We start from the raw sequence: 18,630 nt of genomic DNA, 5'->3' as shown, positions 1-18,630 counted from the left end.
GGAGATCCTAGTGCCGAACGGACGGCACCTCCGTGTTCAACACACGTACAGCCCGGTGACGTCTCCCATGCCTTGATCCAGCAAGGAGAGAGGGAGAGGTTGAGGAAGACTCCATCCAACAGCAGCACAACGGCGTGGTGGTGATGGAGGAGCGTGGTAGTCCTGCAGGGCTTCGCCAAGCACCTACGGGAGAGGAGGAGGTGTCACGGGAGGGAGGGAGGCGCCAGGGCTTCTGGTATGGATGCCCTCCCTCCCCTCCACTATATATAGGGGCAAGGGCGAGGGGGGGAGACGCAGCCTTGCCCCTTCCTCCAAGGAAGGGGTGCGGCAAGAGGGGGGGAGGAGCCCATCCTCCCCAAGGCACCTCGGAGGTGCCTTCCCCCTTGAGGACTCTTCCCTCCCCAAGTTTCCTTGGCGCATGGGCCTCTTGGGGCTGGTGCCCTTGGCCCATATAGGCCAAGGCGCACCCCCTACAGCCCATGTGGCCCCCCGGGGCAGGTGGACCCCCCCGGTGGACCCTCGGACCCCTTTCGGCACTCCCGGTACAATATCGATAAAGTGCGAAACTTTTTCGGCGACCAAAACAGGACTTCCCATATATAAATCTTTACCTCCGGACCATTCCGGAACTCCTCATGACGTCCGGGATCTCATCCGGGACTCCGAACAACATTCGGTAACCACATACAAACTTCCTTTATAACCCTAGCGTCATCGAACCTTAAGTGTGTAGACCCTACGGGTTCGGGAGACATGTAGACATGACCGGGACGTTCTCCGGTCAATAACCAACAGCGGGATCTGGATACCCATGTTGGCTCCCACATGTTCCACGATGATCTCATCGGATGAACCACGATGTCAAGGACTCAATCGATCCCGTATACAATTCCCTTTGTCTAGCGGTATTTTACTTGCCCGAGATTCGATCGTTGGTATACCGATACCTTGTTCAATCTCGTTACCGGCAAGTCTCTTTACTCGTTCCGTAACACATCATCCCGTGATCAACCCCTTGGTCACATTGTGCACATTATGATGATGTCCTACCGAGTGGGCCCAGAGATACCTCTCCGTTTACACGGAGTGACAAATCCCAGTCTCGATTCGTGCCAACCCAACAGACACTTTCGGAGATACCTGTAATGAACCTTTATAGCCACCCAGTTACGTTGTGATGTTTGATACACCCAAAGAATTCCTACGGTATCCGGGAGTTGCACAATCTCATGGTCTAAGGAAAAGATACTTGACATTAGAAAAGCTTCAGCATACGAACTACACGATCTTTGTGCTAGGCTTAGGATTGGGTCTTGTTCATCACATCATTCTCCTAATGATGTGATCCCGTTATCAATGACATCCAATGTCCATGGTCAGGAAACCGTAACCATCTATTGATCAACGAGCCAGTCAACTAGAGGCTTACTAGGGACATGATGTTGTCTATGTATCCACACATGTATCTGAGTTTCCTATCAATACAATTATAGCATGGATAATAAACGATTATCATGAACAAGGAAATATAATAATAATCAATTTATTATTGCCTCTAGGGCATATTTCCAACAGTCTCCCACTTGCACTAGAGTCAATAATCTAGTTCACATCGCCATGTGATTAACACTCACAGGTCATATCGCCATGTAACCAACATCCAAAGAGTTTACTAGAGTCAATAATCTAGTTCACATCACCATGTGATTAACACTCAATGAGTTTTGGGTTTGATCATGTTGCTTGTGAGAGAGGTTTTAGTCAACGGGTCTGAACCTTTCAGATCCGTGTGTGCTTTACAAATATCTATGTCATCTCCTAGATGCAGCTACCACGTTCTATTTGGAGCTATTCCAAATAACTGTTCTACCTGGAGCTATTCTAAATTGTTTGCTCCATTATATGTATCCGGTATCTCTACTCAGAGCTATCCGGATAGGTGTTAAGCTTGCATCGACGTAACTCTTTACGTCGAACTCTTTATCACCTCCATAATCGAGAAAATTCCTTAGTCCACTAGTTACTAAGGATAACTTTGACTGCTGTCATGTGATCCATTCTTAGATCACTCTTGTACCCCTTGACTGACTCATGGCAAGGCACATTTCAGGTGCGGTACACAGCATAGCATACTGTAGAGCCTACGTCTTAAGCATAGGGGACGACCTTTGTCCTTTCTCTCTATTCTGCCGTGGTCGAGCTTTAAGTCTTAACTTCATACCTTACAACTCAGGCAAGAACTCCTTCTTTGACTGATCCATCTTGAACACCTTCAAGATCATGTCAAGGTATGTGCTCATTTGAAAGTACTATTAAGCGTTTTGATCTATTCTTATAGATCTTGATGCTCAATGTTCAAGTAGCTTAATCCAGGCTTTCCATTGAAAAACATTTTTCAAATAACTCTGCATGCTTTCCAGAAATTCTACATCATTTCCGATCAACAATATGTTAACAACATATACTCATCGGAAATTCTATAGTGCTCCCACTCACTTCTTTGGAAATACAAGTTTCTCATAAACTTTGTATACACCCAAAATCTTTGATCATCTCATCAAAGTATACATTCCAACTCCGAGATGCTTACTCCAGTCCTCAGAAGGATTGCTGGAGCTTTGCATACTTATTAGCATCTTTCAGGATTGACAAAACCTTCCGGTTGTATCACATACAACCTTTCCTCAAGAAAATCGTCGAGGAAACAATGTTTTGACATCCTATCTGCAAGATTTCATAAACAATGCAGTAATCGCTAATATAATTCCAACAGACTCTTAGCATCGCTACGAGTGAGAAAGTCTCATCGTAGTCAACTCCTTGAACTTGTCGGAAAACATCTTAACGACAAGTCGAGCTTGCTTAATGGTGACATTTACCATCATTATCCGTCTTCCTTTTAAAATCCATCTGTACTCAACAGCCTCACGACCATTGAGCTGTTCTATCAAAGTCTACACTTTGTTTTCATACATGGATCCTCTCTCGGATTTTATGGCCTTGAGCCATTTATCGGAATCTGGGCCCACCATCGCTTCTCCATAGCTCGTAGGTTCATTGTTGTCTAGCAACATGACTTCCAAGACAGGATTACGTACCACTCTGAAGTAGTACACATCCTTGTCATCCCACGAGGTTTGGTAGTGACTTGATCTGAAATTTCATGATCACTATCATAAGCTTCCACTTCAATTGGTGTAGGTGCCACAGGAACAACTCCCTGTGCTCTACCACACACTAGTTGAAGAGACGGTTCAATAACCTCATCAAGTCTCCACCATCCTCCCACTCAATTCTTTCGAGAGAAACTTTTCCTCGAGAAAGGACCCGATTCAAGAAACAATCCTTTATTGCTTTCGGATCTGAGACAGGAGGTATACCCAACTGTTTTGGGTGTCCTATGAAGATGCATTTATCCGCTTTGGGTTCGAGCTTATCAGCCTGAAACTTTTTCACATAAGCGTCGCAGCCCCAAACTTTTAAGAAATGACAGCTTAGGTTTCTCTAAACCATAGTTCATATGGTGTCATCTCATCGGAATTACGTGGTGCCCTATTTAAAGTGAATGTGGTTGTCTCTAATGCCTAACCCATAAACTATCGTGGTAATTCGATAAGAGACATCATGGTATGCATCATGTCCAATAGGGTGCAGTTATGATGTTCGGACACACCATCACACTATGGTGTTCTAGGCTGTATTAGTTGTGAAACAATTTCCACAATGTCTTAATTCTGTGCCAAACTCGTAATTCAGATATTCATCTCTATGATCATATCATAGATATTTTATCCTCTTGTCACGACGATCTTTCAACTTCACCCTGAAATTACTTGAACCTTTCAATAATTCAGACTCGTGATTCATCAAGTAAATATACTCAACATCTACTCAAATCATCTGTGAAGTAAGAACATAACGATATCCACTACATGCCTCAGCACTCATTGGACTGCACACATCAAAATGTATTACTTCCAACAAGTTGCTTTCTAGTTCCATTTTACTGAAACCGAGGCTTTTTAGTCATCTTGTCCATGTGGTATGATTTGCATATCTCAAGTGATTCAAAATCAAGTGAGTCTAAACGATCCATCTGCATGGAGTTTCTTCATGCGTATGCACCAATAGACATGGTTCACATGTCTCAAACTTTTCAAAACGAGTGAGTCCAAAGATCCATCAACATGGAGCTTCTTCATGCGTTTTATACCAATATGACTTACATGGCAGTGCCACAAGTAGGTGGTACTATCATTACTATCTTATTACTTTTGGCATGAACATGTGTATCACTATGATCGAGATTCAATGAACCATTCATTTTAGGTGCAAGACCATTGAAGGTATTATTCAAATAAATAGAGTAACCATTATTCTCCTTAAATGAATAACCGTATTGCGATAGACATAATCCAATCATGTCTATGCTCAACGCAAACACCAATCTCGATGGTAGAGGGAGCGTGCGATGCTTGATCATATCAACATTGGAAACACTTCCAACACATATCGTCATCTCACCTTTAGCTAGTCTCCGTTTATTCCGTAGCTTTTATTTCGAGTTACTAACACTTAGCAACCGAACCAGTATCTAATACCCTGGTGCTACTAGGAGTACTAGTAAAGTACACATCAACACAATGTATATCCAATATACTTCTATCGACCTTGCCAGCCTTCTCATCTACCAAGTATCTAGGGTAATTCTGCTCCAGTGGCTGTTCCCCTTATTACAGAAGCACTTAGTCTCGGGTTTGGGTTCAACCTTGGGTTTCTTCACTAGAGCAGCAGCTGAATTGCCGTTTCATGAAGTATCCCTTTGTTCCCTTGCCCTTCTTGAAACTAGTGGTTTCACCAACCATCAACAATTGATGCTCCTTCTTGATTTCTACTTTTGTGGTGTCAAACATCGCGAATTTCTCAAGGATCATCATCTCTATCCCTGATATGTTATAGTTCATCATGAAGCTCTAGCAGCTTGGTGGCAATGACTTTGGAGAAACATCACTATCTCATCTGGAAGATCAAATCCCACTCGATTTAAGTGATTGTTGCACTCAGACAATCTGAGCACAAGCTCAACGATTAAGCTTTTCTCCCTTAGTTTGCAGGCTAAGAAAATCGTCGGAGGTCTCATACCTCTTGACGTGGGCACGAGCCTGAAATCCCAATTTCATCCCTTGAAACATCTCATATGTTCCGTGATGTTTCGAAAACGTCTTTGGTGCCTCTACTTAAACCATTTAACTGAACTATCATGTAGTTATCAAAACGTGTATGTCCGATGTTCGCAACATCGACAAACGACGTTTGGGGTTCAACACACTGAGCGGTGCATTAAGGACATAAGCTTTCTACTGTCCGCATAATCGCTACTTTCAACTTTCAACTATATTTTCTCTAGGAACATATCTAAACAGTGGAACTAAAGCGCGAGCCTACGACATAATTTGCAAAGATCTTTTGACTATGTTCAGGATAATTAAGTTCATCTTATGAACTCCCACTCAGATAAACATCCCTCTAGTCATCTAAGTGATTACATGATCCGAGTCAACTAGGCCGTGTCCGATCATCACGTGAGACGGACTAGTCATCATCGGTGAACATCTTCATGTTGATCGTATCTACTATACGACTCATGCTCGACCTTTCGGTCTCCGTGTTCCGAGGCCATGTCTGTACATGCTAGGCTCGTCAAGTTAACCCTAAGTGTATTGCATGTGTAAATCTGTCTTACACCCGTTGTATGTGAACGTAAGGATCTATCACACCCGATCATCACGTGGTGCTTCGAAACGACGAACTGTAGCAACGGTGCACAGTTAGGGGAGAACACTTCTTGAAATTTTAGTGAGGGATCATCTTATTTACTACCGTCGTTCTAAGTAAACAAGATGCAAAAACATGATAAACATCACATGCAATCAAATAATAGTGACATGATATGGCCAATATCATATAGCTCCTTTGATCTCCATCTTGGGCTCCATGATCATTTTGTCACCGGCATGACACCATGATCTCCATCATCATGATCTCCATCATCGTGTCTTCTTGAAGTTGTCTCGTCATCGACATGCAAGTCGTGATTCCCTTGACAAGAACATGATCAATCTCATACATCACATATATCATTCATCACATCCTTTTGGCCATATCACATCACATAGCATACCCTACAAAAACAAGTTAGACGTCCTCTAATTGTTGTTTGCATGTTTTACGTGGCTGCTATGGGTTTCTAGCAAGAACGTTTCTTACCTACGCAAAAACCACAACATGATATGCCAATTGCTATTTACCCTTCATAAGGACCCTTTTCATCGAATCCGATCCGACTAAAGCGGGAGAGACAGACACCCGCTAGCCACCTTTATGCAACTAGTGCATGTTAGTCGGTGGAACCAGTCTCATGTAAGAGTACGTGTAAGGTCGGTCCGGGCCCCTTCATCCCACGATGCCGCCGAATCAAGATAAGACTAGTAACGGCAAGCATATTGAACAAAATCAACGCCCACAACTACTTTGTGTTCTACTCGTGCATAGTAACTACGCATAGACCTAGCTCATGATGCCACTGTTGGGTAACGTAGCAGAAATTCAAAATTTTCCTACGTGTCACCAAGATCTATCTATGGAGAAACCAGCAACGAGGGGAAGGAGAGTGCATCTACATACCCTTGTAGATCGCTAAGCGGAAGCGTTCAAGAGAACGGGGTTGAAGGAGTCGTACTCGTCGTGATCCAAATCACCGGAGATCCTAGTGCCGAACGGACGGCACCTCCGTGTTCAACACACGTACAGCCCGGTGACGTCTCCCATGCCTTGAACCAGCAAGGAGAGAGGGAGAGGTTGAGGAAGACTCCATCCAACAGCAGCACAACGGCGTGGTGGTGATGGAGGAGCGTGGTAGTCCTGCAGGGCTTCGCCAAGCACCTACGGGAGAGGAGGAGGTGTCACGGGAGGGAGGGAGGCGCCAGGGCTTCTGGTATGGATGCCCTCCCTCCCCTCCACTATATATAGGGGCAAGGGAGAGAGGGGGAGGCGCAGCCTTGCCCCTTCCTCCAAGGAAGGGGTGTGGCCAAGAGGGGGGGAGGAGTCCATCCTCCCCAAGGCACCTCGGAGGTGCCTTCCCCCTTGAGGACTCTTCCCTCCCCAAGTTTCCTTGGCGCATGGGCCTCTTGGGGCTGGTGACCTTGGACCATATAGGCCAAGGCGCACCCCCTACAGCCCATGTGCCCCCCGGGGCAGGTGGACCCCCCGGTGGACCCCCGGACCCCTTTCGGCACTCCCGGTACAATACCGATAAAGTGCGAAACTTTTCCGGCGACCAAAACAGGACTTCCCATATATAAATCTTTACCTCCGAACCATTCCGGAACTCCTCGTGATGTCCGGGATCTCATCCGGGACTCCGAACAACATTCGGTAACCACATACAAACTTCCTTTATAACCCTAGCGTCATCGAACCTTAAGTGTGTAGACCCTACGGGTTCGGGAGACATGTAGACATGACCGGGACGTTCTCCGGTCAATAACCAACAGCGGGATCTGGATACCCATGTTGGCTCCCACATGTTCCACGATGATCTCATCGGATGAACCACGATGTCAAGGACTCAATCGATCCCGTATACAATTCCCTTTGTCTAGCGGTATTTTACTTGCCCGAGATTCGATCGTCGGTATACCGATACCTTGTTCAATCTCGTTATCGGCAAGTCTCTTTACTCGTTCCGTAACACATCATCCCGTGATCAACCCCTTGGTCACATTGTGCACATTATGATGATGTCCTACCGAGTGGGCCCAGAGATACCTCTCCGTTTACACGGAGTGACAAATCCCAGTCTCGATTCGTGCCAACCCAACAGACACTTTCGGAGATACCTATAATGCACCTTTATAGCCACCCAGTTACGTTGTGACGTTTGATACACCCAAAGCATTCCTACGGTATCTGGGAGTTGCACAATCTCATGGTCTAAGGAAAAGATACTTGACATTAGAAAAGCTTCAGCATACGAACTACACGATCTTTGTGCTAGGCTTAGGATTGGGTCTTGTCCATCACATCATTCTCCTAATGATGTGATCCCGTTATCAATGACATCCAATGTCCATGGTCAGGAAACCGTAACCATCTATTGATCAACGAGCCAGTCAACTAGAGGCTTACTAGGGACATGGTGTTGTCTATGTATCCACACATGTATCTGAGTTTCCTATCAATACAATTATAGCATGGATAATAAACGATTATCATGAACAAGGAAATATAATAATAATCAATTTATTATTGCCTCTAGGGCATATTTCCAACAGTACCTTGCTACCAAACTTACGGCAAGGTTTACATCAGGTCTGGTACACAGCATGGCATACATAATAGATCCTATGGCTGAAGCATAGGGGATGACACTCATCTCTTCTTTATCTTTTGCAGTGGTCGGGGACTAAGCCGAGCTCAATCTCACACCTTGTAACATAGGCAAGAACCCTTTCTTGGACTGATCCATCTTGAACCTCTTCAAAATCTTATCAAGGTATGTGCTTTGTGAAAGACCTATGAGGCGTCTCGATCTATCTCTATAGATCTTGATGCCTAATATATAAGCAGCTTCTCCAAGGTCCTTCATTGAAAAACACTTATTCAAGTAGGCCTTAATGCTGTCCAGAAGTTCTATATCATTTCCCATCAAGAGTATGTCATCTACATATAATATGAGAAATGCTACAGAGCTCCCACTCACTTTCTTGTAAACGTAGGCTTCTCCATAAGTCTGCATAAACCCAAACGCTTTGATCATCTCATCAAAGCGAATGTTCCAACTCCGAGATGCTTGCACCAGTCCATAAATGGATCGCTGGAGCTTGCATACTTTGTTAGCGTTCTTAGGATTAACAAAACCTTTCGGCTGCATCATATACAGCTCTTCCTTAAGATGTCCGTTAAGGAATGCCGTTTTGACGTCCATCTGCCATATCTCATAATCATAGTATGCGGCAATTGCTAACATGATTCAGATGGACTTCAGCTTCGCTACGGGAGAGAATGTCTCGTCGTAGTCAATCCCTTGAACTTGTCGATAACCCTTAGCGACAAGTCGAGCTTTATAGATGGTAACATTACCATCCGCGTCCATCTTCTTCTTAAAAATCCATTTGTTTTCTATCGCTCGCCGATCATCGGGCAAGTCTGTCAAAGTCCATACTTTGTTTTCATACATGGATTCTATCTCGGATTTCATGGCTTCAAGCCATTTGTTGGAATCTGGGCCCGCCATCGCTTCTTCATAGTTCGAAGGTTCACCGTTGTCTAACAACATGATTTCCATGACAGGGTTGCCGTACCACTCTGGTGCGGAACGTGTCCTTGTGGACCTATGAAGTTCAGTAGCAACTTGATCCGAAGTACCTTGATCATCATCATTGTTTTCCTCTTCAGTTGGTGTGGGCATCATAGGAACATTTTCCTGAGCTGCACCACTTTCCCGTTCGAGAGGTAGTACTTCATCGAGTTCTACTTTCCTCCCACTTACTTCTTTCGAGAGAAACTCTTTTTCCAGAAAGCATCCGTTCTTGGCAACAAAGATCTTGCCTTCGGATCTTAAGTAGAAGGTATACCCGACAGTTTCCTTAGGGTATCCTATGAAGACGCATTTTTTTGACTTGGGTTCGAGCTTTTCAGGTTAAAGTTTCTTGACATAAGCATCGCATCCCCAAACTTTTAGAAACGACAACTTAGGTTTCTTCCCAAACCATAATTCATACGGTGTCGTCTCAACGGATTTAGACGGTGCCCTATTTTAAAGTGTATGTAGCTCTCTAGAGCGTATCCCCAAAATGATAGCGGTAAATCGGTAAGAGACATCATAGACCGCACCATATCCAATAGAGTGCGATTACGACGTTCGGACACACCGTTACGCTGAGGTGTTCCAGGCGGCGTGAGTTGTGAAACGATTCCACATTTCCTTAAGTGTGTGCCAAATTCGTGACTTAAATATTCTCCTCCACGATCTGATCGTAGGAACTTTATTTTTCGGTCACGTTGATTCTCTACTTCATTCTAAAATTCCTTGAACTTTTCAAAGGTCTCAGACTTGTGTTTCATTAAGTAGACATACCCATATCTACTCAAGTCATCAGTGAGAGTGAGAACATAACGATATCCTCCACGAGCCTCAATGCTCATTGGACCGCACACATCAGTATGTATGATTTCCAACATGTTGGTTGCTCGCTCCATTGTTCCGGAGAGCGGAGTCTTGGTCATTTTGCCCATGAGGCATGGTTCGCATGTGTCAAACGATTCATAATCAAGAGACTCTAAAAGTCCATCAGCATGGAGCTTCTTCATGCGCTTGACACCAATGTGACCAAGGCGGCAGTGCCACAAGTATGTGGGACTATCGTTATCAACTTTACTTCTTTTGGCATCCACACTATGAATATGTGTAATATTACGCTCGAGATTCATTAAGAATAAACCATTGACCATCGGAGCATGACCATAAAACATATCTCTCATATAAATAGAACAACCATTATTCTCGGATTTAAATGAGTAGCCATCTCATATTAAACGAGATCCTGATACAATGTTCATGCTCAAACTTGGCACTAAATAACAATTATTAAGGTTCAAAACTAATCCCGTAGGTAAATGTAGAGGCAGCGTGCCGATGGCGATCACATCGACTCTGGAACCATTCCCGACGCGCATCGTCACCTCGTCCTTCGCCAGTCTCCGTTTATTCCGCAGCTCCTGCTGTGAGTTACAAATATGAGCAACGGCACCGGTATCAAATACCCAGGAGTTACTACGAGTACTGGTAAGGTACACATCAATTACATGTATATCAAATATACCTTTGGTGTTGCCGGCCTTCTTATCCGCTAAGTATTTGGGGCAGTTCCGCTTCCAGTGACCCTTCCCCTTGCAATAAAAGCACTCAGTCTCAGGCTTGGGTCCATTCTTTGACTTCTTCCTGGTAACTGGCTTACCAGGCGCGGCAACATCCTTGCCGTCCTTCTTGAAGTTCTTCTTGCCCTTGCCCTTCTTGAACTTAGTGGTCTTATTGACCATTAACACTTGATGTTCTTTCTTGATTTCAGCCTCTGCTGACTTCAGCATTGAGAACACTTCAGGAATGGTCTTCACCATCCCCTGCATGTTGTAGTTCATCACAAAGCTCTTGTAGCTTGGTGGGAGCGACTGGAGGATTCTGTCAATGACCGCCTCATCTGGGAGGTTAATGTTCAGCTGGGTCATACGGTTATGCAACCCAGACATCTTGAGTATGTGCTCACTGACAGAACTGTTTTCCTCCATCTTACAACTATAGAACTTGTCGGAGACATCATATCTCTCGACCCGGGCATGAGCATGGAAAACTAGTTTCAGCTCTTCGAACATCTCATATGCTCCGTGATGCTCAAAACGCTTTTGGAGCCCCGGTTCTAAGCTGTAAAGCATGCCGCACTGAATGAGGGAGTAATCATCAGCACGAGTTTGCCAAGCGTTCATAACGTCTTGGTTCTCTGGGACGGGAGCATCACCTAGCGGTCCTTCTAGGACATATTGCTTCCTGGCAGCTATGAGGATGATCCTCAGGTTCCGGACCCAGTCCGTATAGTTGCTGCCATCATCTTTCAGCTTGGTTTTCTCTAGGAACGCGTTGAAGTTCATGTTGACATGAGCGTTGGCCATTTGATCTACAAGACATATTTGCAAAGGTTTTTAGACTAAGTTCATGATAATTAAGTTCATCTAATCAAATTATGAACTCCCACTTAGATTAGACATCCCTCTAGTCATCTAAGTGTTACACGATCCGAGTCGACTAGGCCGTGTCCGATCATCACGTGAGACGGACTAGTCATTATCGGTGAACATCTTCATGTTGATCGTATCTTCCATATGACTCGTGTTCGACCTTTCGGTCTCCGTGTTCCGAGGCCATGTCTGCACATGCTAGGCTCGTCAAGTTGACCCTAAGTGTTTTGCTGTGTAAAACTGTCTTACACCCGTTGTATGTGAACGTAAGGATCTATCACACCCGATCATCACGTGGTGCTTCGAAATGACGAACTGTAGCAACGGTGCACAATTAGGGGAGAACACTTCTTGAAATTGTTGTAAGGGATCATCTTATTTACTACCGTCGTCCTAAGTAAACAAGATGCATAAACATAATAAACATCACATGCAATTATATAGTTGTGACATGATATGGCCAATATCATATAGCTCCATTGATCTCCATCTTCGGGGCTCCATGATCATCTTGTCACTGGCTTGACACCATGATCTCCATCATCATGATCTCCATCATCGTGTCTTCATGAAGTTGTCACGCCAACGACTACTTCTACTTCTATGGCTAACGCGTTTAGCAATAAAGTAAAGTAGTTTACATGGCGTTCTTCAATGACACGCAGGTCATACAAAAATAAAGACAACTCCTATGGCTCCTGCCAGTTGTCATACTCATCGACATGCAAGTCGTGAATCCTATTACAAGAACATGATCTCATACATCACAATTCATCATTCATCACAACTTCTGGCCATATCACATCACATGAACAATCGCTGCAAAAACAAGTTAGACGTCCTCTAATTGTTGTTGCATCTTTTACGTGGCTGCAATTGGGTTCTAGCAAGAACGTTTTCTTACCTACGAATAACCACAACGTGATTTTGTCAACTTCTATTTACCCTTCATAAGGACCCTTTTCATCGAATCCGCTTCAACTAAAGTGGGAGAGACAGACACCCGCCAGCCACCTTATGCAACTAGTGCATGTTAATCGGTGGAACCGGTCTCACGTAAGCGTACGTGTAAGGTTGGTCCGGGCCGCTTCATCCCACAATACCGCTGAAGCAAGAAAAGACTAGTAGTGGCAAGCAAGTTGACAAGATCCACGCCCACAACAAAATTGTGTTCTACTCGTGCATTAGAGAACTACGCATAGACCTAGCTCATGATGCCACTGTTGGGGAACGTTGTAGAAAATTAAAATTTTTCTTACGGTTTCACCAAGATCCATCTATGAGTTCATCTAAGCAACGAGTCAAGGGAGTGAGTTTGCATCTACATACCACTTGTAGATCGCGCGCGGAAGCTTTCAAGGGGATGGTGATGATGGAGTCGTACTCGACGTGATTCAGATCACCGATGTCCAAGTGCTGAACGGACAGCACCTCCGCGTTCAACACACGTACGGGACGGAAGACGTCTCCTCCTTCTTGATCCAGCAAGGGGGAAGGAGAGGTTGAGGAAGATTGCTCCAACGGCAGCACGACGGCGTGGTGGTGTTGGTGCAACAGTACTCCGACAGGGCTTCACAAGCACGTAACGGAGGAGGAGATGTGTTGGGGAGGGGAGGGGCTGCGCCTGGAAGATGTGTACAGCAGCCCTCCCCTCACCCCTCTATTTATAGGGGAAGGGGCAAGGGGGGCCAACCCCTCTAGATGGGATCTAGAGGGGGGGGGGCGGCGGCCAGGGAGGGGTGACTTGCCCCCCAAGCAAGGGGGGCGCCCCCCTTAGGGTTTCCCCCCCAACCCTAGGCGCATGGGCCCAAGGTGGGGGGCGCGCCCAGCCCTCCAGGGGCTGGCTCCCTCCCCTTTGCGGCCCATGTGGCCCTCCGGGAGGGGTGGCCCCTCCCGGTGGACCCCCGGAACCTCTCCGGTGGCCCCGGTACAATACCGATAAGCCCCCGAAACTTTCCGGTGTCCGTATGACAACTTCCCATATATAAAACTTCACCTCCGGACCATTCCGGAACTCCTTGTGACGTCCAGGATCTCATCCGGGACTCCGAACAACATTCGGTAGTCACATACTAGTCTTCCTAATAACCCTAGCGTCACCGAACCTTAAGTGTGTAGACCCTACGGGTTCGGGAGACATGCAGACATGACCGAGACCACTCTCCGGTCAAGAACCAACAGCGGGATCTGGATACCCATGTTGGCTCCCACATGTTCCACGATGATTTCATCGGTTGAACCACGATGTCGAGGATTCGATCAAACCCTGTATACAATTCCCTTTGTCAATCGGTACGTTACTTGCCCGAGACTCGATCATCGATATCCCAATACCTTGTTCAGTCTCGTTACCGGCAAGTCACTTTACTCGTACCGTAATGCATGATCCCGTGGCCAACACCTTGGTCACCTTGAGCTCATTATGATGATGCATTACCGAGTGGGCCCAGAGATACCTCTCCGTCATACGGAGTGACAAATCCCAGTCTCGATCCGTGTCAACCCAACAGACACTTTCGGAGATACCTGTAGTGCACCTTTATAGTCACCCAGTTACGTTGTGACGTTTGATACACCCAAAGCACTCCTACGGTATCCGGGAGTTACACGATCTCATGGTCGAAGGAAGAGATACTTGACATTGGAAAAGCTCTAGCAAACGAACTACACGATCTTTGTGCTATGCTTAGGATCGGGTCTTGTCCATCACATCATTCTCCTAATGATGTGATCCCGTTATCAACGACATCCAATGTCCATAGCCAGGAAACCATGACTATCTGTTGATCACAACGAGCTAGTCAACTAGAGGCTCACTAGGGACATATTGTGGTCTATGTATTCACACGTGTATTACGATTTCCGGATAATACAGTTATAGCATGAATAAAAGATAATTATCATGAACAATGAAATATAATAATACTTTTATTATTTCCTCTAGGGCATATTTCCAATAGGTGTGTCCCAGCTAGCAGGGGGTATTCATTTTTTTGCGCATAATAAGGAGGCACTTCCGGTGGGTCCGAGATGACAGCGGGGGGAACATTTTTTTCGCGAAATACGGTGGCTCGTCCGGTGGGTCCCAGCAATCAGGGGGAAATGTTTTTTTCACAAAATACTGGTGGCTCGTCCGGTGGGTCCCTGCTGTTGGGTGGAGGAATAATTATTTTCCGCGTAATAAGGAGGCACTTCCTCGCGGCTGCCGTGGACCCAGCTGTCAGCCTCCCCACGTATAGTACTCTTTCGATGGAAGTCGGTCGTTGACCACATTGACCACACTGCACCGAGATCACCACGGCGGTGGACGACGGCGCGGCCTAGGAAGGGGAGGACGCGGAGCCGGGGAAGACGCGACAGTGGAAGCCCGCGCGGAGAGGAGTACGAGGGTTCACCGGTTCGGCTGCGGTGTGAGGCTGTCGTCGAGAATAACAGGGGGGTGTGGGTGAGTAGAGGGATGCCCTGTACAGCGGTGGGAGTAGTAGGGGGCGTTGAGGCCTGCACGGCAGCACATCCGGCCACGGGAGGCGGGAGCAGGCGGTACCGCCGGCGCTGCTTTGGCGGCTGGAGCAAGAAGATCAGAGATTGAAAAAACACGACGGCCGTTGGATTGACATCAAATGGTTACGTCTGCTAGAATCGTTTTTTGATGTATATAATAACTAAAAAAATCTTGCATACGCGTCAACTAAACAGGCCCACAAGTTAGACCGCTCCCTCTTTTTTTTAATAATTTATATATAGCTCATGGCAACTTCTTATGCAATTTATTGCAGTCATTTTTTTTGGTTGGCCAGGGCCAATTTCGCACATTTCTGTGGGTTCCAAACTATTTTTAATACCGAAATGTCGAGCCAGATTTAAAGTACTTTGAAGATATATTTAAATTAGGTTAATGCCCAGTGAAATAGGAATCTGAATATGTGAAAAAATTCAGAAAGTATAAAGTAATTGCCAATTTGTCATCTGTTTTTATATTTACAACCCATTTCATATTACTTTCAAGATTTGCAGGCGTCTTGAAGAGTTGCAGCCCATCAGGGCGTAGAAAAATAAGTAGGCCTGGATTGGGTATTCTTCAGAAAAAATAAACTGGGCTCATTTTCACAAAGAAAAAATAGCTGGGCTGGTCACGTGGTGAACATAAAATATAAGCCTGGGCTAGATGGGCGACAACCCAGTTCAAACCCTGCTCCGTCTCAACAATAACAAAAAAAAATACTGCTCGAGTAGCTACGTCCCAGGTGTCAGCCGATCTTGTGCTGTTCTCTTGTCTATTGACTATATACGCTCACAATGTTGTGGGTCCCAGATGTCAGGAAAACACTAGGAGGAAGCATTTTATTTTTCCATACGATGACGTGGTGGGCCCCTACTGTCATCCTCTCCACGTACTTCTACCAATTCCTGTTGTTTGTTGACCATGTTGATAACGCGAGAGGGCGGCGCCATGGCGAGGGCACCAAAGCGCGTGGAGGACGTCAGCGTTAATGATTTAGGAGACGGTGGGGCGACGATGCGTGCGCTAAGGCGCAACCAACCGTGGGAGGCGGAAGCAGGCGGCCCCACCGGCGCTGGTTTGGTTTTGGCGGCTGGAGGAAGACATGATTGAAGAAACACGACAGACTATAAAAGCACCAAGAGTACTTAACAACCTTAACTGAAACCAAAAGGGGCACTTAACAACCAAAGCTGAAAGCAGTATGAGTACTTATACAGGTTCAACCATACAAAGCACGCCTCGAACAGTGCTACTTTGCCTACAGTTAACCAAGGGTGAGGCCGCTAAGCCCCAGGACAAGGCCCAGGCGCCACCCCGCGCATCCACAACCTTCTGAAAGCGGCTTCATCTCGCAATGTGGTCAATAAACAGGATATTCGCTTGAGAGCCATGGAAAAGCATGAACATAATCTTCTGTCCTATTCTCCAAGATGGACAAGCCTTCATTATTTGAGACCACCCATGAATAAGTATATTTTCACCTCCAAGGGGAATTGAGTAGGTCGACATAAACATCATGTTGTGACCAAGTGCAAGTCTGACCCGACCATGGTCAGGCATCTCTATAGGAACAATAGAACTGGGCAGTTCCTGTTTCAAGAAGATCACAACTGTAAAACTGTGTATAAGCAATAGTTTATGAACAACATATATAACAGAAAACAGCTCGTACCATAAGTTTCTCGACACAGTTGGACCTGTTCAACGAGTGCAGCAGTGGCACACATATCCCATGTGGCCTTCCACCATTGAAACGCCCCACAAGGACCTCAAGACGATCAATAAAGTGTAGGAACTTGTGGATGTCGATCCAGTCAACTTCAGTGCCATCAGTAACAGCCGAGTTATTACAGAGTAACAAATGAGCAGACTGCTTAACTCTGAAAAAACCTACACGTGCCACCAATTATAAGAAAATATTAGTTAGAAGTAGCATCTTCATGAGATATTCGTTGCTACTTCTAAAGTTAAATTGTGATTAGTTAGACATAATAGGTGGATTAAGAAGTAATCGAGGCAACAAGCAAGAACCAGATACAAAACTAACATGAGTGAACAATTGGAACGACATCGGGCTGGAAGATCGCAATGAAGATGAGACCAGGTTCTGCTAGTTCCATCAACATTCGTGCGCCAACTTTCAGTCCGTAACACTTGAGAAAGTTTATCCAAGTTCAGCCACAAAAAAGCAGCGATCTTCTTGGTTCATGAACCCAACTCGGAACTTATATCCATGGCTTGTCTTCACTGTGATCATTAAACTAGTGTATTCAGTTATGGCAAGGCCGGGCATCTTGAGTACATGTGTTCTGGCAGAGCAAATAATACACTGTAGGAAAAATAAAATGAGAACACAACATGTTCAAAAAAACCCCACCCTCCCGGATAGAAAAGAGGATTCTAGGAACATACTGTGCGCGTTTCAAAATGTTGTGTTAGGATGAGAAGGAACAAGTGTGGCATCTCGCCGAGGGCGCAGAAACCTGTAGGGTACTCGCACTTTGGGCACTGCGAATGAAACACACTAGATTTAGTAGGAAGAAAAATGCATCAACGGCGGCGGCTGCCATCCTAGGATTACCTGCGACCAAGGGACTTGGATTTATCGGGGACGGATGAAGAATTCGTACCTGGTTCTCCATGAGAAAACCCTATGCAATCGCCGAGAGGGGGTTTTCTCTGAACAAGCAAACAAGGGAGAAGGGGATTCAGGCCTAGTGAAATATTGCCGCTTCGTCCGTCCAGCTTAGTGCTAAAGCTGGAAAGGGGGGGGGTTGTGATTTGACGGCTCATTGGGAATTACTGCGGCGCTACGACCGGGGTGTGTCTACTGTGAAGTTGTGCACTCTAATTTGTGCATATGGCACGTGGACCCCGTTGCCGGTTGCCCCACATATCAGCGAAAGGAAGTAGGAAGACAGGAGTAACTAGTTACACATAAATATATTTTTGACAAAGAGATACTCCCTCTATAAAGAAATATACAAATCTTTTATATCACAAACAGCCTCACCTTGCCGAGAAATATACTCCCTCTGCAACGCACGGGCATTATGGGGGTTCAACTTTTTCTATGGGGGTTCAGCTGAGAATATAATACTCAGATAGGCTCACGGTTCTGGACTTTGGGACGCATGCCGACCCTGCATGTTTGGGGGCCCATGTGTTCTACCTCAGCGCTTTTCATATTGCAAGCGATCGATACGGCGCTGGTTTTAGATGTTGTCGCAAGGCGAATACACAAAATTGAATAAAGCACGGCAACTGTTGGAATGAAATCGAACGACAGTTCCTAACCAGCAATCAGAGTTGCAATTCTATCAATGATATACAATGTG

Source organism: Triticum aestivum, chromosome 2B, assembly GCF_018294505.1.
Source record: "Triticum aestivum cultivar Chinese Spring chromosome 2B, IWGSC CS RefSeq v2.1, whole genome shotgun sequence".
In the NCBI taxonomy this organism is placed as follows: Eukaryota; Viridiplantae; Streptophyta; class Magnoliopsida; order Poales; family Poaceae; genus Triticum; species Triticum aestivum.
Note: the sequence above shows the minus strand (reverse complement) of the source record.